This window comes from Rousettus aegyptiacus, unplaced genomic scaffold, assembly GCF_014176215.1.
Source record: "Rousettus aegyptiacus isolate mRouAeg1 unplaced genomic scaffold, mRouAeg1.p scaffold_m13_p_9, whole genome shotgun sequence".
In the NCBI taxonomy this organism is placed as follows: domain Eukaryota; kingdom Metazoa; phylum Chordata; class Mammalia; order Chiroptera; family Pteropodidae; genus Rousettus; species Rousettus aegyptiacus.
The window spans coordinates 93,548,718-93,568,576 of NW_023416312.1; the positions used below are offsets into that span (position 1 = coordinate 93,548,718).

The 19,859-nt window shown below is 35.9% G+C and overlaps 1 pseudogene; it reads right to left on the minus strand.

Moving 5' to 3' along the window:
• Positions 1-18,627: 18,627 nt before the first annotated feature.
• LOC107503434 lies at positions 18,628-19,485 on the minus strand (annotated as a pseudogene).
• Positions 19,486-19,859: the final 374 nt, after the last annotated feature.

Below are 19,859 nucleotides of genomic sequence, written 5' to 3' on the forward strand. Positions count from 1 at the left end.
CATAAAAAAAGTTCTGGAAACCAAGTAGAAGTTAATAATCCTTTTGTAAGAGACATTTACATTTATCCATTTGTAAGAGTGTCTCCCTTTCAGTACTAGGAAGAGGAGAATGACTAAATCTGGAGAAACACTTATCAATGAAGAACGTATGGACTTAAATCTGCATAACAGCCTTACCCCTTATACTGTGCTTTGCCTGCAAACCTGGCTCTCTTCTACCCAACATCTTTCGTCTTTAGTTAGAAATGATATTTAAGGTGTTAGCTTGTGCCATATGCAGGGAAGGAGACTTACTCAGTTTTCCTTGGTCTCTCCTATGTGTATAGGTGATATCCATGTTATTAAACTTTTAGCTTTTCTCCTGTTAACATGTCTTTTATTATGGAGGGTAGTCTCAGCCACGAATCTAGAAGGGTAGAAGTAAAATTATTTTTCCTCCCCTACACAGCCTCAGTTTGTCAAGTATAAAATGAGGATATGACAGTGCCTACTTAAATAGTTGTTATAGGAATTAAACGAGATGATTAAGCATCTAGATTAATGCCTTAGCTTACAATGTTTAGTAAATGCTCATTTGATGAATAAATGAATGCATGTGTGAGGACTAGATGCTTGGGGGAGGACTAAGAGGGTACCTTTGAGGAATGACAATCTAGTTTGGGAGACAGAAAGGCATATGTTGCAAATAAAAGACAACCATACAGGTTCCCTACCAAGCTCTTATAGATGGGAAAACTGCAGAATAACTGAGGACTAACCAGAATAGATGGTACGACATGATAATCTGGACAGACCGCTGCCCTTGTCAATATCAGCAGAATGAGATGAGGATGGAGCATTATGGATAAATTAAAGGATTCTTCTAGACAAGGGATTTATTAGACAAAGTGTACACTTTCTCAGAGTTTCAGAGTTGAAATTCCCAAAGGACTAACTGGACACACACACACACACACACACACACACACATCCTAAATAAGAAGCACGATCTTGGTACCTTATGCCATCCAAATATTCTATGTTTTACTCTAATTCTTTGGTTTTAAGTCAAGTCCATGTAGTGGTTGGTATTAGTTAAAATTTCCCCCTGACCTTCCTGTTCACATAGATTCAGCCATGATTCTAATGGTAATTCTCTACATGACTGGGCCTTTTAAAATTTCTAGAGTACGAGTACTTTCACCAATTATCTCTAAATTTTCACCACAGTCCCCTAAGATTAAAACATTTCCACTATTTTACATGTGCAGAAAATTAGACCCCAAGAAAGGAGGTGACTTCCTCAAAATCTGGGATCCAAAAGAGAGTAGATAAAAAATCCAGCTCTCTGGCCTCCAAGGTAAGTTAGGAATCCTTTGTCTCCTACATCTCAGCACCCTGTTACAACCGCTGGACTGTGCTGTCTCCCACTAGACCAGGAATTTCTTAAAAGCGGCAGCTTGTCTTGTTCACCTCTATGTCCCTAGAGTGGGCCTGACACAGAATTGATACTCAAGAACTGTTTAATGAATATAATAAATGTTTAATAAATGAAATGAATGAATGAACACAGAAACTAACTTGGGTCTCCTAGTATCTTTGATAAGTTATGTCTCAATGATTGAAAGTCAAACATAAAAATTATCTGTGCAGCCCTCCCCTGCTGGCAGATGTCTATAAAGACAAGTTTCTCTATTAAACTAATAGAGAGAGCGAGAGTGAGAGTGAGAGAGCAAGAGAGCGAGAGAGCGAGAGAGAGAGAGAGAGAGAGAGAGAGAGAGAGAGAGAGAATACACGTTTATGAAGCTTTCAGCCAATTTTGAAACAATGTGTATAATATCTTCGGTTCAAAGGATCAAAAGATTATACCAGTTTTTATTTACAGTAGCATTGTACACTTCTCCATCAAAGAAGTGAAGTTCATTAAGAGGAAACAACATTTAACGGAGCTTCTACTATGTGTTAGGAGCTATAGTGAATTCAACATTGTCCTTAAGAAATGTGTGTTTACCCAGAACCTCAGAATGTGCCCTTATTTGGAAGTAAGGTCTCTGCAGATGTAATTATTTGAGGATCTCAAAATGAAATCATCCTGGCTTTGGGGTGGGCCCTAAATCTGGCGATTGGTTTCTTTACAAAGAGGAGAGATTCAGACACAGAAAGACACATAGACACAGATTAGATAGAAACACAGAGAAAAGGACATGTGAAGACAGGAGCAGAGGCTGCAGTGATGCTGCCGCAAACCAAGAGAGCCCAAGGATTATCAGCAAACCCCGGCATCTAGGAGACCGGCATGGTATGGTTTCTTCCTCAGAAACTTCAGAACGAACCGACCTTACTGACATCTTGATTTCAGACACTTTGCCTCTGGAACTATGAGAGAATAAATTTCTGTTATTTTAGGCCTCCACGTTGTGGTAATTTGTTAGAGCAGCCCTGGAAAACCAATACACAAACCTAACAACTTTTCTCATTTAATCTTCATAACAGCACTGTCAGATAGAAATTATCATATATATATATATATATATATATATATATATATATATATATATATATATATATAAAATATAGATAAAGATGGTGGATCAAAAAGAAAGGGCAACTTATTTCATTCCTCTGACATGGATGCAGTGCTTAGTCTGTGCTAGACTCTGCTTATTATACTGGGAAGCACAAAGATAAATAACTGTGCAAGGAAGCACAAATTATAAATGATCAAGCTAGAATTTGAACCTAGGTCTGCTTGACTCCAAAGGCATGATATTCTCATCACATTGGTGAGCAATGATTCTACAGTTCTCCTCAATCATGTGGTGCTAATATGATCGTAACACTGTCTACGAAGTCTTCTTATGTAAAAATTAACTTCATTCATGGTCTCATCTGTGTCTCAGTGCTTTTTTCCCAATAAGACCAAACAGGGCAGCAGGCCATATGCTTTGCTTTCTGCAAACGAAATGCTAAGGGTGAAATTTCTCTCTTCAGATAAGGGGCTGAAATGATGGCCTCTCTTCTTTTGAAAGTAAAAATGTTGTTTTGCAGATGCTTTCTTACTCCATTACAAAGAGAGATTTGTACCATCTGCTCATCACATCTGGGTCAAGGGCAGTATGCCTAAAGACAATTGTTTGGTTTCAATGAAAACAAAAAAGGGTTTGTTGGAACGCAATTCTGAAATTGTATGGTGGCAAGTTTGACTTAGGAGCCTTCAGGCACAAGTATCAGTAGTGCCTCAGTTTGTTCTGTTTCTCCAATAAAATAAAGATCGGCCTGCTCCATGCACAAAAAGGCAGAGTGAACTAAGGTGGGTTTGTGGTCAAATGGAACTGGAGTAAAGACATGATTGTGTCACAGTGACAAAGTTGAAGAATCATAACATAAAAGGATTAGAAAGTCATTCATTTTCATTCTTCTAGTATACAGGTGATGAAATTGAAACCAATAGTGGGAAAGAGACTTGGCCAGCATTATGCAGAAAAACTGGAAAGCAGAGGCAAAAATAAAAAGCAGGGTTCATTTCTTTAAACTGCTTGTCTTTCTACAAATCATGTTCTTTCTTTGAGCCTCAAAATCCTTGTTTGTAAATTAAGATGAAAGATACCAATTTGAAAGACCTTATGGGGTTATTGTGACCATCACATCAGAGAATCTATGTGAAAGACCTTGGGCCGCCAAACACTTCCCATCTCTGGGTCTCAAGTTCAACTACTTTCAAATGAGGAGGTTGCAGCAGATGATTCCTCAGTTACAATAGTTGTTGTTTCTATGGGTTTTGTGAAGTATAAAGTTGTATATGAGTACATTCTACCCCCTCCCATATTTCCACATTCCTGAACCAAACAGTTAGTCTCTTCTTGATTCAGTTTACTTTACCAACAGTGAACGAAGTTTTTGAGGTCAGATAGAAACAAAACATCTCTCTATCCCAAGGGCACTGATGTATTACGCATTCCATTAAAGAATGTAATTAAATGAACACATGCAAAAAAGTTCTGCTAAATGACCAAAAACAAAGCTACAATCAAGAAGTAGTGCTCTTTTCAGTCATAGTTTTGTCCCATTTTCTTACATTTCTAATTCTGGTTGAAAGAAATACTTGGTTCTATTTAAGATTCCACTATTTCTGAGCAAATTCTATTACAAAAATGATTCATTTCCTCTCTAAACGATAGTTGATTAAGCTCTCTATTGATGAGGGTTAGAACATACAAAAGAAACAGAAATTTACATAACTGCAATTGTTACCTACCCGGGTGCAAGGCTTAGTTGATGTAGGGAAGTATGGAGACAGGAAGTTAGAAGGAGATCCTTTTCCAGAGTTCTGTATTTATTTTCCAATATTAAAAATGGAGTGAGGTGAGAATATTTTTGAGGGTGAGATGGCAGGAAACTCAGAATTGTAACTAAGACCGTTGAAGAGTACTTTTAACAGTTTTTAGAAAGGCAGTTTGAGGCATGTATAGTGTTCTATTACTGATATCCGGTAACAGACTCCTGGTATATCTAATTAACCATTCATCCATCCATTCAATTGTCCAGCTATTCAACAAGTAATCTCGAGTACATACCAGGCATCATTCCATCATTCTAGGCTTCGGGGGTAAAGCAGTGAACAAACACACAGAAATTCCTATCCTCATGGTTTACTTTGTAGGGGGGAGGAGGTGATGAGAGGGAGTTAGACTATATATATATATATATATACACACACACACACACACACATACACACACACATACATACACACACAAGGTAATTGGTGAAAAGGCTATGAAAAATAATGAAGTAAGAAAAGGAGATAAGGAAGACTGGTGGCAGGAGTAAGAGTTGCAATTTCTGCAGAGACTTGTAGGTGAGGGAATTCTCCATGAAGATATCCAAGGGAAGAACACCTGGACAGAGGGAGCAGCAATTGCAAAGGCCTTGAGGCAGGGGCATGCATGGGGTGTTCAAGGGAGCCAGAATGACTTGAGTGAGGTAGATGAAGAGCAGTAGGGTATCAGACCAGAGAGGTTAGGAAGTGCGGAAGACTCCTTGGGGCACATAGGCCCTCAAATAAATGTTGACTTTTACTCAGAATGAGATGAGAAACCATCAGGGCTTCCTGGGCACAAATGAATATGATGCGATATATACCTTAATAGGATCGATGTGGCTGTTCTGTTGAGAACAAATGGGAGAGGAACAAGACTGGAAACAAGGAGATCAGTTAGCAGGCTGTTGACATTATCTAGGTGAGAAGTGCTGGTGACTCAGATCAGGATGGTAGGGTAGTAGCAATGACAGTTATGAGAAATGGTTAAATTATGGCTATGTTTTGAATATTGAGCAAATACAAAGAGGACTTTATTTCAGATATACTATGTAACACACTAACATTACAATCAACTCTCATGTTCAGGCTAAAGGAATTGGAAACTTTACAGTGTCATCTTATACTCATATGATAGAGCAGGAAGAATAGCAAATGTGATTGGCTTTTATCCAAAGGAACCCATTCATTCTTAAATTTTGGAAAAGGAATTTGGGGAAAAAATCTATTCTATAAATATACTAATGTACCTAAACATTTTTAAGAGGGGTTATACCTTTGGTATTTTTTTGCCTTTTTATAGTATTAGTTCAAGTTTACTTTTCATTTAGCCAGGTATTGAAGTATGTGCCCTGGGACTGCACAGGGTAACTAAAGGGAAAACAACTGTGAGAGGCTTAAAAAATAAAAATCTCACCCAAGATTACTCTACCCAGCAAAGTTGTCATTTAGAATCAAAGGACAGATAAAGAGCTTCCCAAACAAGAAAAAGCTAAAAGGAATTCATCAACACCAAACCAATATTACAAGAACTGTTAAAGGGACTTTTTTAAAAAGAAGGGTGGGGGGGGAAGAGCAAAAATATGAATAATAAAATAGCAATAACTACATATCTATCAACAATTACTTCAAATGTAAACAGATTAAGTGCTTCGATCAAAAGACAGGGTGACTGAATGGATAAGAAAACAAGACCTCTACATATACTACCTACAAGAGATTCACTTCAGATCGAAAGACACACAAAGACTGAAAGTAAAAGGATGGAAAAAGATATTTCATGAAAATGGAAACAAATAAAAAAAAAGCTGAGAGAGCAATACTTATACCAGACAAAACAGACTTTAAAACAGAGGCTATAAAAAGAGACAAAGAAGGACCCAGTAATCCCACTTCTGGATATTTATCTGAAGAAATCCAAAACACTATTTTAAAGGGACATGTCCATTGCAACATTATTTACAATGACCGCGATATGGAGGCAGCCTAGGTGTCCATTGATAGATGAATGGATAAAGAAGAGGTGGTACACATACAATGGAATATTACTCAGCCATGAAAAATGAAATCTTGTCATTCGTAACAACATGGATGAACCTAGAGAGTATTGTATTGAGTAGAGTAAGTCAGAAAGAGAAAGACAAATACCATATGATCTCACTTTTATTTCTAATCTAAAAAACAAAATCATTGAACAAACAAAACAGAAAAAAACTCATCGCTACAGAGAACATGTTGATGGTTGCCATATGGGAGGGGGATTGGGGATGGTGGGTGAAAAAGGTGAAGGGATTAAGAAGTACAAATTGGTAGTTACAAAACAGTCATGGGGATGTAAAGTACAGCATAAGGAATGTAGTCAATAACATTGTAATAAGTATGTATGGTGTCAGATGGATACAAGACTTACTTGGGTGATTACTTTGTAAGTTATATAAATGTCTAATCACTATGCTGTACACCTGAAACTAATATAATATTGTATGACAACTATAATTGAAAATTTTTTAAAAATTATTCAAGATATAAATTTAAAAATGGCAAGAACATACAATGCAAATGAAAATATATGTATGGCAACATCCACATACAGCTGTTTGTCTCTAGTTAAAATCGGATGCATTGCCACAAAGTGAAAGGTGTACAGGGCATGTGAAAATGAGGGACTACCAAGTGAAGATTTATATCCAATACACTTTCATTCCGTTGAGAGGTTGGGCACTATTTAAATATAGTTTGGACACACTGGAGGCTTTAAGAAAAGGAATATCAGTAACTCCACAATCTAACTAGGGAAGTAGGGAAAGGGTGGATTAACAAAGGCCATTGGAAAGCTTCTGCTAACCAGCTTTTGTTCTTTGTTCCTTTATGAGGTTTGACCATATTGTAATATACCTGGGTTCAAACTGTATATTTAGCCAGTTTGCAATTAAATGTAAATAAAAATAGCCATAAGTATCATTGTGAACATGAATGGCAAATTTATATACGCAATTGATTCCTCCCCACAATATTTTTATTGATTTTGTTATGCAGAGAGATTCCTGGCCAAGGGATAACTCATGGCTGAAATCTCATTCTTTCTCCATTTTTCCAAGTCCTGACTCTGGTTATAGGAAAGAAGGGCATCTATAATCCTTTTGGAGAGAGTAGTCCTTTTGTATTTTACACAAAGGGACCTTACGTGCTGGCAGTGGCTTTTTGTAAGCAGTCATCTTTTGGAATAGTGATAGATGAGACGCCTCGAACTTTGGCAAGCACAGAGAGCACTGGGACAATTGTGAACTGTTCAGATTCTCAGGCCCAGTAACAAACCTTGTAAACTGGTATCTCAGTTGGGTGGGGCCCAGAATGTGTGACTTAAATAAATATACCTGCAGATTCCAATGCTGGTGGCCTGTGAACAATAGTTTGAAAAACACTGTTGTAATTCTATTTCAGCAGTGAGAAAATATCTCTAATATCTCAAAACACAGATGTATTCTAATTCTAGTTTTGCTATTAAATGTGTGACCTTGATTAAGTTTGTAGAATGAGGATAATAGCTGGTGTGCCTAATTCACAGGCTCATTATAAAATCTGACAAGGAAATATATATAAGTGGTTCCTAAATCAAGCTTTGCATCAAGAATCACCTAGTGCCTATTAAAAATGCAACTACATGGGCCCAACTTCCAACCCACTGGAGCATAATTCTTGAAAATGGGTCTTGGTATTTCTTTTACCTCTCGCTTGTGTTAGAACCTCTGTTTTCTGGATATTGCATACCCTGTTTTATATCCTTCTTTTAGTGCCATGCATCATTCAGTGGCTTCCTAATGAAGAGTAGAGGAGAATTTAAAAATTCTGATTATGAGATTATAATCAATTCTAGGTTGCCCAAATATATAATATAAAGTAGGAAATTATCTCCCTTCAGATTTTTTTTCAGAATTTTTAAAGCATAGTTCTAATACTTTTAAAAAATGTGATCTACATTCCTTCCCCCCAACCCATATTTCTCTCTTTCAAGGAACTTTTGTGTTTACTCACTAATTTAATATTTCTAGTGTTCTATATTTCTTACTGTTGATCTGAGGTTACACCAGGCATCATTTCATTGTCTGAAGAAATCGTTTATCATTTTTTGGTGTGCAGGTCTGCTAGTGACAGATTCTTAGTTTTTGTTTATATAAAAATGTCCTTATTTCACTTTTTTAAAGGATATCATCATTGAATATAGAATTCTGGGTTGACTATTTTCTTTTTAGCTCTTTAAAGATGATATTCTGTTGCTTTACGGTCTCAATTGTTGCTGAAGGGAAGTCATCAGCTTATTTGTATCTTTGTTCTTCTGTATCTAATTTGTCTTTTATTTTTTTTCTGTTGATGAATGATTTCTTTGTCTTTGGTATTTAGCAGATTGACTAAATAAAACTAGGGGTGCATGCACATGTGTGGACCTATATGTTAATCTATCCAGCCCAGGGTTTACTGAGATTTTTCTAATGTTTAAACTGGTTATTTTAATCAAATTTGAAAAAAAATGTCAGGCATTAATTCTTCAAATATTGTGCAACCCATTCTCAGTCTTCTCCTTCTGGGACACTAAATAAATGTATATTAGATTTTAATATTGTGGCACAAGATTCCAAAGTTCTATTCATTTTCTTTCAACCTCATATTATCTTGTTTCTTCAGATTAGATAGCTACTCTTGATGCATACTCAAATTCACTCTTTCTTTTGTCATTTTCAGTCTGCTATCAAATACATCCAGTGGATTTTGTAATTTGTATTTTACTATTCAGTTTTAGCTTTTCCATTCAGTCCTTTTCACAGATTTACATTTTCATCTGTTGAGGCTCCCCGTTAAAGGAATTTTCCTTTAATTCTTCTGTAATATTTTTCCTTGGAAACTTTAAGGATAACTAAAATATCTACTTTAAAGACTGGACTGCTAAATCTAACATCTGGAGCATATGACATTTAAAAAGATACTCAACTTTACTAGTTCCTAGAGAAATGCAAATTGAAGTCACAATGAAATACCACCTCATACCTGTTAGAATGGCTACAATTAACAGGACAAATATCAACAACTGCTGAAGAGGTTGTGAGGGAAAGGAACCCTCACACACTGCTGGTGGGAATGTAAATTGGCACAGCCACCATGGAAAACAGTATGGAGCTTCCTCAAAAACTAAAAATTGACCTACCGTATGACCCAGCAATCCCTCTTCTAGGTATTTACCCCTCAAAAAACTGAAAACATTTATCTGCAAAGATATAAGCACCCCGATGTTCATAGCAGCATTATTCACAGTGGCTAGGACATGGAAGCAACTGAAGTGTCCTATGATAGATAATTGGATAAAGAAGCTGTGGTACATATATACAATGGAATATTACTTAGCCATAAGAAGAGATGAAATACTGCCATTTGCGACAACATGGATGGACCTCAAGATAAATATGCTAAGCAAAATAAGCCAGACAGAAAAAGTTGAGAATCATATGATTTCACTCATGTGGGATATAAAACTGAAAGCAATAAATGAACAAGACAAACAAAAACTCATAGACACAACAGTTTAGTGGTTACCAGAGGGAAGGGAAGGAGGCTGGAAGGTAGATAAAGGTAAAGGAGATCAAATATATGGTGACAGAAGGAGATTTGACTTTGGGTAGTGAACACACAATGTAATATATAGACGTTGTATTATAGAATGGTATACTTGAAACCTGTATAATTTTATTAACCAATGTCACCCCAGTAAATAAAAAATGTTAGCCATTTTAGCATGTTATGGAGTGATATGTGATCTCCCTGTTCTTGCTGGAATGAAACTCTAATGTCCCCTAGCATTTTAAACCCATAGAAGCTGGTTTTAGGTAAGCCTTGGATAGTTTCATCCTGCATCTGTTAAACCCAAACTTCAGCAGCTAACTCATGGGGGTACCTCGTAACAGACTTCTAGAGCCACTTCTCTGCTCAGCTTTCTCTTCTCTTTTGTAAAGTAATCAAAGTACATTGCAAACCACAGTGCAGCGTGCTGGAGTCCAAGACAGTCACACTGAGCTGATGAGGCAGAGATCAGAGTTCATAGCTGCAGTCGAAATCTAGATTGAGCAGATAACCTCATGAATGTTTGTCTCCCTCAGAGATTGCAGTTTCTGTTGCCTGTTGTCAAATGTTTGAAAACAATGGCCTCCTAAATCTTGTCCGCTGTTATTATTGTTATAGTGAAAGAGTTCTTCTCATACTTCGTACTTCTTCATAGCCAGAAGTAGCTCTGTAAGCTTTTCATTTTTCTCTTTATCCTTGGTGCTCAAAAATTTCATATCATAAATATCTTTTCATTCTTCATTGTGCTGGACCTTTTAAAACTGGAAAACCATATACTTCAGTTCTATGAATTTATTTACTTCAGAAATTCTCTCTTTTCTTTAGTCTTTCTTTCTGGAAGTCCTGTATTCAGATGTTAGACATGCTGAAATGATCTTCTAGATTTTTAAAATTCCTTTGTTATCTCATATTTCTTCATCTTTTTGTTTTAATCTCTGGGAGATTTCTTCAATTTTATATTTTACATTATGTATGGTTATTTAAAAATTTATGCTCTTATATATTTAATTTCTAAAATTTATTATTCTCTTAATATTCCCTTTTTAGAGAAAACTATTATTTTTATAGATGGTATATCTTCTCTTATCTCTGAATATATGAAGAGAATTTCTGCATTAAGTGAATGTTTTCTAGTGCAATATTTTAATTCCTCAGGTGAATTTTTTCATAATGTTTACTATTTTCTTAGCCCCAGGACTTACTACATACATTTTAACATTTCAGAATCTACTTCAAATTTATGTTGACTTAATTCTAGTGAAAAATATTATAACATTATAGTTCCATTCTGTATATAATTATATGCCTCTATTCTCTTCTTCCTTTTTGTACTATTAATGATAGCTGTTGATAGATCTATATGTATGCAATCTTAAGACTACATTATTTTAATTATTACCTTATATAATTTCATGAAATATAAAGAAGTTGAGAGAGAAAAATAGAAAAAGTATACAGAGTGTATTATATCGACCGTATTTAACATTTCTGGTTCTCTTCATTTATTACTGTAGATTTGAATTTTCATCTGGTCTAGATTTCTTATTTAAGCACAACTTTGCATTTACCACTTCTCTTGTACTGTTATTATCAATATATTGCTTTTAAATATGTTATAGGTCCATCAATACAGTCACATACATTTTACACAATTTTTAAAAAATCCCTTCACAGAAGGAAATATGCATTTATATTGTCTTTTATACTTATACAATTACTTTTACCAGTGCTCTTTCAATTTCGTGTAGATTTGAATTTCTGTTTGATGTCACTTGTTTTCAGTCTGAAGAACTTCCTTTAGTACTTTTTGTAAGCCAGATCTGCTAGCAAGAAATTCTCTCAGTTGTTGTTTATTTGGAAATGCTGTTACTTCCCCCGTCACTTTTGAAAGATCATTTTTCTGGTTCTAAGATACTTGGTTGAATGTATCTCTTGGCTCTGTCTTATGGAGCAGGAGTGAGCCAGTGAGCTCTTTTTTGTTCTTGGTGGCCTCTAGGCATCTAGAGTATGTCCAGTCCCATTAGCATTCCAAGACAGGCAAGATAGAAACAAGTCCCTCTGGAAGCCCCCAGAAAAGCTGGAATGTTGATGCATGCTCTACTCTTCTCTTTCCCCCTCAAGGAGAGGTTGTCAAGCTGTATCAGCCTCTGTCAGTCATAGCACAGGTCTTTTGGAGGAGCAGAACACTGCACAGCTCTTTTTTGTTCTCAGTGGCCTCCAGGCATCTAGAGTATGCCATATCCCATTAGCACTCTGAGACTGGCGAGACAGAAGCCAGTCTATCAGGCAGTTTCCCTGAAAAGTCAGAATACTGAACTATGGTTCAATCTTCTCTTTTCTTCCTCAAAGAGAATCTGGGAGCTGGGAGGTTCCTCTCAATTGTGTGGCATTGTGCCACAGGAGTGACTATGGAAAGAAGGTGCCAAGAATTTTCTTACTAGCTTTGAGGAGGCTAGTTTTTCACTTGCCTTGGGTGTAAGAGCCTGTTAAATAATTTCCTGATTTCTCACAAAGGAAACTGGTCAATGCATTGTTGTTAAATTGGCTTCTCCGTGGGACGGCAAGGGGTATGCGGCTTCTTATTCTGCCATCTTGTTGCTGTCATACCAGGATCTCTCTGGTTTCGGTGCTGAAAATAGTTGATGGGGGCGGGGGAGAAGCAGTTAGGTTAGTTGGGAGGCCATATAACAATTCAAGTGTTAGAGAGCTAGTGAAACATGAGCACCAGGGGAACAAAGGAATATAAGCCCAGCCTAGAGACCTCCCAAAGAACACCCCACTGGCAGTTAAAGAATCTCTCCTGCATCCAGGAAGACAAAGGATGGGAGGGCCATAACCTATAGCTAATTTAATCTGGCCACAGACGCATGCACAGAAGGTACTACCCTAAATGGTCTACAACCTCAACCTTATTATACCATCATAATACCATCTTTATGTCTGGAAGTTCATGAATCTAATTATAACAGACCGAACTCTGGGTAAGCACATGTGCACCAGGCAAAGAGTTATATAGCAACGAGTGTCAGTCAAAATGACTTTACATGCCAATCATCTAGGAATGCCTTTGTAACTACCCATTGAGGCCCTGATATAATGCAGACCTCCCTCTCCCCTGGAGTTACAGCTCTTTATCTTTCCCTGCTATAACCTGCTCCCCACAGGGTGCATAACCTCTTTTCCACGTGGTTAGCCAGTTTATGCTTGACTCATTTTCTTCCTCAAAACATACCTTTAATAAATCATACCTCTCACAAATTGTCACTGATTGGAAATTCATTTCTTCATCAGTGATAATGACCCAGGCATGTGTGTTACCAGAACTCTGACCATTGTAACAGTAACAAGAGGAGGGTTATTCAGATCAACATAATAGCACTGGAGGGTGTGAGATATGGTAGGACTCTGGATATATTTTGAAGATAAAATAAACAAGGTTTACTAGTAGATTGGAAGCAGAAATTGTGAAGATATGACAATGATGATTCAAGAATTTTTGTCCTGAGCAACTGAGTGGATAGAATTGTTTTTAACTGAAATGGGGAGAGATTTCAAATGAAACAGATTGCACAAGTGGGGAAGGGAAATATCAAGATCTTTCTTTGGAGATGCTAATTTATATTTGCTTATAATGTAAACAATTGGAGAAGTCAAGCCCGCAGTTAGATATGAGTCAGGAGTTCAGGGGAGAGGAACTACTTGGGTTTTGACTTTAAGAAAACATGAGAATGGAAGCATTATGACAGTATTTTTCCCCATTTGTTTAATTCTGTTATGTTCACTTCCTAGAACAATCCCTGGCTCATATAAGAATTGTAAATATTTATTTAATAGAATTTGCATAGTTTCTGTAATGTAGTGACAAATCTCTACCCTTCAATTATATATTTGGCTTCCTAGAAGTAAATACTTGAAACAGATACAGTGAAAAGGGGGTGATTATATTCTCTTGGGGTCAACATGTTATGAGGCTATAAAGTTCAGTGAGTAATTTTAGCATCGTTTAAAAACCTGACTCTGATAAACCTTCAAAAATGTCACTCCATATATATTTAAAGAAATGACAGCATCCTTAGTATAGTTACAAGGCATCAAAGTTTACCAGTTATAAAAGGCTCATGAAACATGAGTATTATTAGTAAGATAATTTTGAAGAAGACTTTGCTCACTTAGAAATTATTCATTATATTGTTGTAATTATTTTAAATATGTAAAACAGAAGAGTAATATATATATATATATATACACATACATATATACATATATGTATGTGTGTGTATGTGTGTGTGTGTGTATATATATACACACACATACACACAAATACTTGCTTGGGTGCATAATTATTTAATCGATTACTTAAGTATCTCACCCATTATCACTTTGTTAGTTTGAATTTAATTTGAGAAATGAGTTAATTGAATTTTTGAACCAATCCAGGCCTAGTCTCATATATTGAAAACACTAAGATCGAAGTTCACATTCCAGTGCCTCTCTACAATCCTTCAGCATTTTTCATATCGGCTCTGTAATAGAGGGTGTGCTAATCAACATAAAAAACTTTAGACGTGAGCCTTCACATGTAAAACTGGAAATAAATAACATTTCAGATACACGAATTCCCTGGAAATATTATAAAAGCATGGCTACCTTTGCATAAATAGGGTACAAGAAAAAAGTAGGTCCAATAGTTTGTGTTCTTTGCGGTGGCTCCCTCAAAATCTCTATCTTCATGGGATGCTTCTGCCTGACACCAATAAAAGTGAAGTTGAATTCTACACTATATTTTGCCACATCCGGTTTAAAATTAGATTATTGTCATGTACGATTTGAATGAAGTTATGTAAGATGTTTGTGGAATATCCAAAGGGCTAGATAGTCAGGGCTTCATCCAGCTTACCAATAGGTTAAATAAATGTTTGGGGGATTTGTTGTCAAAAAGTATATGTGTGGTAAAATGTAGACTCAATGTTGCTTGTGTTGTAATACACCACTCTGCAGTAAGGTTGTAGGGGAAGAGATCTATGACGCTCAATTGGCAAAAGAACATACCAGTTGTGAAAAACCAATTTTGTTTAGGTCTATTTGTGTTTTCTGCACTTTTCATGGCACTTATTTCCCATTTCGTGTTACAGGTTTTTAAATTTTTAATTGCCTTATCTGCCTTAGACTGTGAGCTCCTTGGGGGTAGGGACAATGGTTAATTTGTTCACTTTTATGCTCCTCTAGCCTTAGCTCTATGCCTTGAACATGATAAACACTCAGTGAATACTGACTGAATAAAGTAAACTTGTGAGAATATTAGCTAAGCCAAACTGAATTTGACCCCATACCTTGAATTTAAGAAAATAAATTCATAACTATGATTGAAAACTGCATAATCTGTTCAAGAAAAATAAGCACATTTCTCTTTAAAAGGTCATTCCTCTTTATTGTTAAGATCTCTGCCACACTAACGAAAAACAAAAATTCAACTTTAAATAGTACCAATTTGCATCTAAATAATAAAAGAAGAACCCTAAGAAAAAAGTAACCTAAGATTTAATTGGTATTGCGTGTATTTTAAAGTCTTATGAGATAAATTATTCCAAAGTGGTACATAATTCATCACTTTCATCAGTTTTGAAACTAATCTGCTCCTACGTTTTCTATCAGCTTCATTAAATTCAATGTTATTTCTTTCTGAATGTCCAGAACATGAACAAGTCACTTGTTAAACCTTGCCCAGTATCTCAAATATTTTAACACTTCATCCTACATATACATTTCATTTGGATACAAATTATTTTCTAGAAATAAAAACAAAAGATAAATTGTTCACTACCAAGACAAAAGAGTCATTTTAAACAGTGGTTCTGAAAAGATATAGGTATAACAGAAAACTGAAGCCATTTTTTTTGGTAGCAGAAACCTCAAATTAAGAATACTAGATGAACATATGTTTATGGAAACTTTTTATTTGCTTTTGCAAATATGCTTTAGACTAAAATTTTTACTTACATTGCTGCTTAGGAAAGCAAACAAACAATACTACACGGCACCTTAACAGATAATTTTCTGTTTGAAATTTAAAATCAGTAGGTCCAAATTTTATGTTATATGGCTTTTTTAAAGCAATATTCTTATTCCTGCTAAAGAAAGCATATATAGGCAATGTTTTCCTGCATTTTTGTTTTAGAATGTACACACAATAAACAAACTTTGACTGGTTTATCAAACCCATAAAATGGATCTTATCCATAGGTTTTATTAAGGATATTCTTGCCAGTCCAGTGATGTGAAACCACCCATAGATGAAAAAAAAAGACAGAGTCCAGAGCCAGTCTATAACTTCTATATTACCCAAATATGCCATGAATTGACTGTGAAAAAGGTCAGCTGGGTAATCCTATACAAGCTTTGCAGAATGCTTACTCAAAAGAGAAGAGTTCTGAAATATAAAATGACTTTTAAGTGGGAAATTTCAGCAGTTTTTTTGACTATTAACTACAAATATTTATTGTAACACTTGAACAGAACTACAGGAAACCCTTGGCACTGATAGAAAATACTGATTCACTGTTAGGTTACAAAAACTTATATACAGCAAAACTGAATGCTCTTTACATAAAAAAAAGACTATGTAAAAAAAAAACTTTAAAAAATTCTTGGTAATGGCCACTAGAATTAGAAAAGTAAAATGAGCTGTTAGACACTGCCTGTTTTAGAACACTGGACTCTAACAGCACCTTGACTGCTGGAAAAAATTATGTAAGTATGCCATGCAACAAGAAAATAAAAGACCAAGCTATGCTGGACAACTTTTCTACGCAGAAGAGAGCTTCTCCCAATGAAAAAACAGTCAAGATCCAAATGCGCATTTTTAGGCATTAACAACAGAAACAAAAAGAATCCAGATGAAATATTATACTTGATGTTCAATTTTAATAAAGGGATGCTTTTCGATAAAGGAATGCTTCCTTTCACTTTAAGGCATTTCTGCACATGTATGTTTTAAAATTTTTAAATTCAGGAAATGACCAAACCACAAGTAATTTCCTAACATGAATATACATAGTTAACCCTATGTTATGCAGGCCCTTTTGAAAAGCACTGATGCACCCAACAGTTCTATGTATCTTTTCATAAAGAACAACACAAACTTTATCATCACTAACACCCAATATCTATAGTCACTTAATGTTTCGGAACACACTGATTTAGAAGGCAAGTTTCTTTCAAAAATGGCTTAAACTCAAGCATTTTTTTCCTGAACATTGAAATTTATATTTCCAGGAAACTAAGAATTAGATAAGAAAAAGTGAAATAAATACCAACCCTAATTTCAATTACTTAAGTATTCAAGTCTATAAACGTAGGTCTGTGGTCTAATTGTAATTAGGTTTTAGATAGTTGGTATGAAACTGCAAACTCACTACTCAGACTATAACCACAGAACCTGGTATTATCCTGTTTCTAACAAGATCTGAGACCAAAGTTTAAACCCTGGATATACTACTTACAAGTAATACTTGTGAACCTTTAAACTGCTACCCCTTAAACCTGCCCCACATCCTGGATCAAGGAAGACAGATATGAGCCTTGCCTCCTGTCTTTTTGCCAATAGACTTGCAAATAAAAACTCCTTTATTATTATTTTTTTAATTAGTTTCAGGTATATTGATTAGACATTTGATTAGACATTTATATAGTTTATGAAGTGATCCCCTCAATTATTCTATAACCCATCTGACTCTACACATAACCATTACAATACTATTGACTATAAAGCTCCTTTCTTTTCTCAAAGACCAGTGCCAAAGTATGTTGGGCAGCAGACCTTTGTTCGATAACAAGACCACATAAAAATGGTTTAGGATCGTGGTCATTTTCATAAGGTAACACTTCTTAATTAAGAAAAACAGTTGTGGAACTAAATTTGATGAAGGATTCTGGGTCTCCTGTTGTAATATAAGTTCTTAAAAATGTAAAGTGAATACTCATTAAGGCAGAGATGACATTTATCTCCTAAGAAGAAGGATGACAAACAAGTCATTTTATTAAAATGAAATCTATTATAAAATTGATTCTGGAAAGCTTGTCTATGAGGCAGAATCCAGCTTCCTCAATGATAAGTGTAGCAGCGTTATAGGAGCTCATTTTAGCAGTGTTGCAAAAAAGATTTCTGATTGGATAGAAAATTAATGTGTCCTCGACCTAGGAGGGAAAGTCAGCTAAATGAAAGAAAAAAAAGGTCAATTGTAAGGATCACATTATTTCTGATGAGCTACAGTTTACTAAATGTCAGCTGTCAGAAATAGAACTTCATACCAATTCCATTTTATTCCCTATTTAGATACATTTATTTGAGAACAGATGGCATATGTAAATTTATGGTCAAATCCCTTGATACTGGCACATCACAGGTCCCTATCAAGGAGTACGTCATATTCCTATTGCCTATCTTTGTAGCATTGTTCTAGCAATAAATGTAAACATGCCACAAATTCCAAAAGGATGAACAATCATTTCGTCAGTGTTGCATTTTAAAATGGTTGACATGAAACCTCTGATATCTGTTCTAAAGAAAAAGATTTACCTACCAGAAGGTTTTTCTAGAAATACACCCCAGCAACTTGAGACAGAAAATGAAGTGTTTGTACTGGTACACTAGTTTGTTTGGTGGAATACACATCTGCACTGCAGGGCAGCTGTCTGATGATTTATCAGGGCTATAAATTTGTTGACTAAAGTACTCTAGCAAACATTAATATGTAAGAATTGAGCTGTTATTTTGATCATGACTGGATATCTTGCAGTTTCTGTTTTTCCTTTGCTTTTAGATCCTAGTAAGCCTACATTTTGCTTGTATCCTTTAATAAAGCCCTGTTATAAGACAGTATCATGAGGTAGTGGACCAGGGCGATGATGGTGGCACCAGCTCCCACACAGGCCACAATGAAAAGGTAGTAGGACATATAGAACTCATTTGTATCACAGATGTTCTAGGGAAGAGTCACGTATTTTTCCTGGGAAAGCATTCTAAGGAATGATATACTGCATTGTCAAATATCCACACAGACCTGTTCCACAATTGCTGTCCCATTGGTCTGGGTGACTCGATGACTTCATAAGTTGATCACATGCTGTAGAATATAAACACAAAGCACAGAAAAGCCAAGCCACTCCCAGCACATAGGTGAGGAAGACAAACATTCCAGGGATGCATTGGCCATAAGCAGTTGTTTCAAATTCCCTGTACAGTTCTTTCACTTCCCATGTGATAGAAAGGATGATCTCATACAAGAAGAAAAAGGACATGATTCCATAGATGACATACTGCATTAGTTGTATTACCTCACTCAGCAAGGAATGGTTACTTGTGTTGGTGGAGAAACCTGGATCAAGAATCACCATCATGACCACAAAAGCCACACGTGCACAGCCACAGAACAAGGCAACTCTAGGGAAGCAGAGGATAGTGGCCACCAGAGAGGTGTCAGGGACTTTTCCCAGACACCTGATGCAGTATTTGAAGCAGACCATAGCTGGAAACCAGTGGGAAGTGAGTGGGCTCTGGGCTCTAAGGCTCCCCTAGGACAGGCAGAGCCAATGGTACAATTTCAGGGCTGGCAGGATATGCATAGACTGGCTCTGGGCAGGCTGCACTGGGCTTCTAGGCTAGTGGCTCAATCCTCAATACAGCAGTATTTTCATATAGCCTAACAAAGCATACATCAAAAGATGTAATAGAACTAATAGATGCATAGCTATCCGAAAAAGAGTGGACTCACTGAAAGGGAGGAAAATAGGATAAATTAGGCTAGAAACATTTCATTTTATTTTCGAACATTTACTAATTTATTTTAAAAAGAGTGTTCACTTCCTAACAACAATTAAGATGGCTATTAAAAAAAAGAAGAAGAAAATACGCGTTGGTGAAGATGTGGAGGAATTAGCAGTCTTGTGCACTATTGGT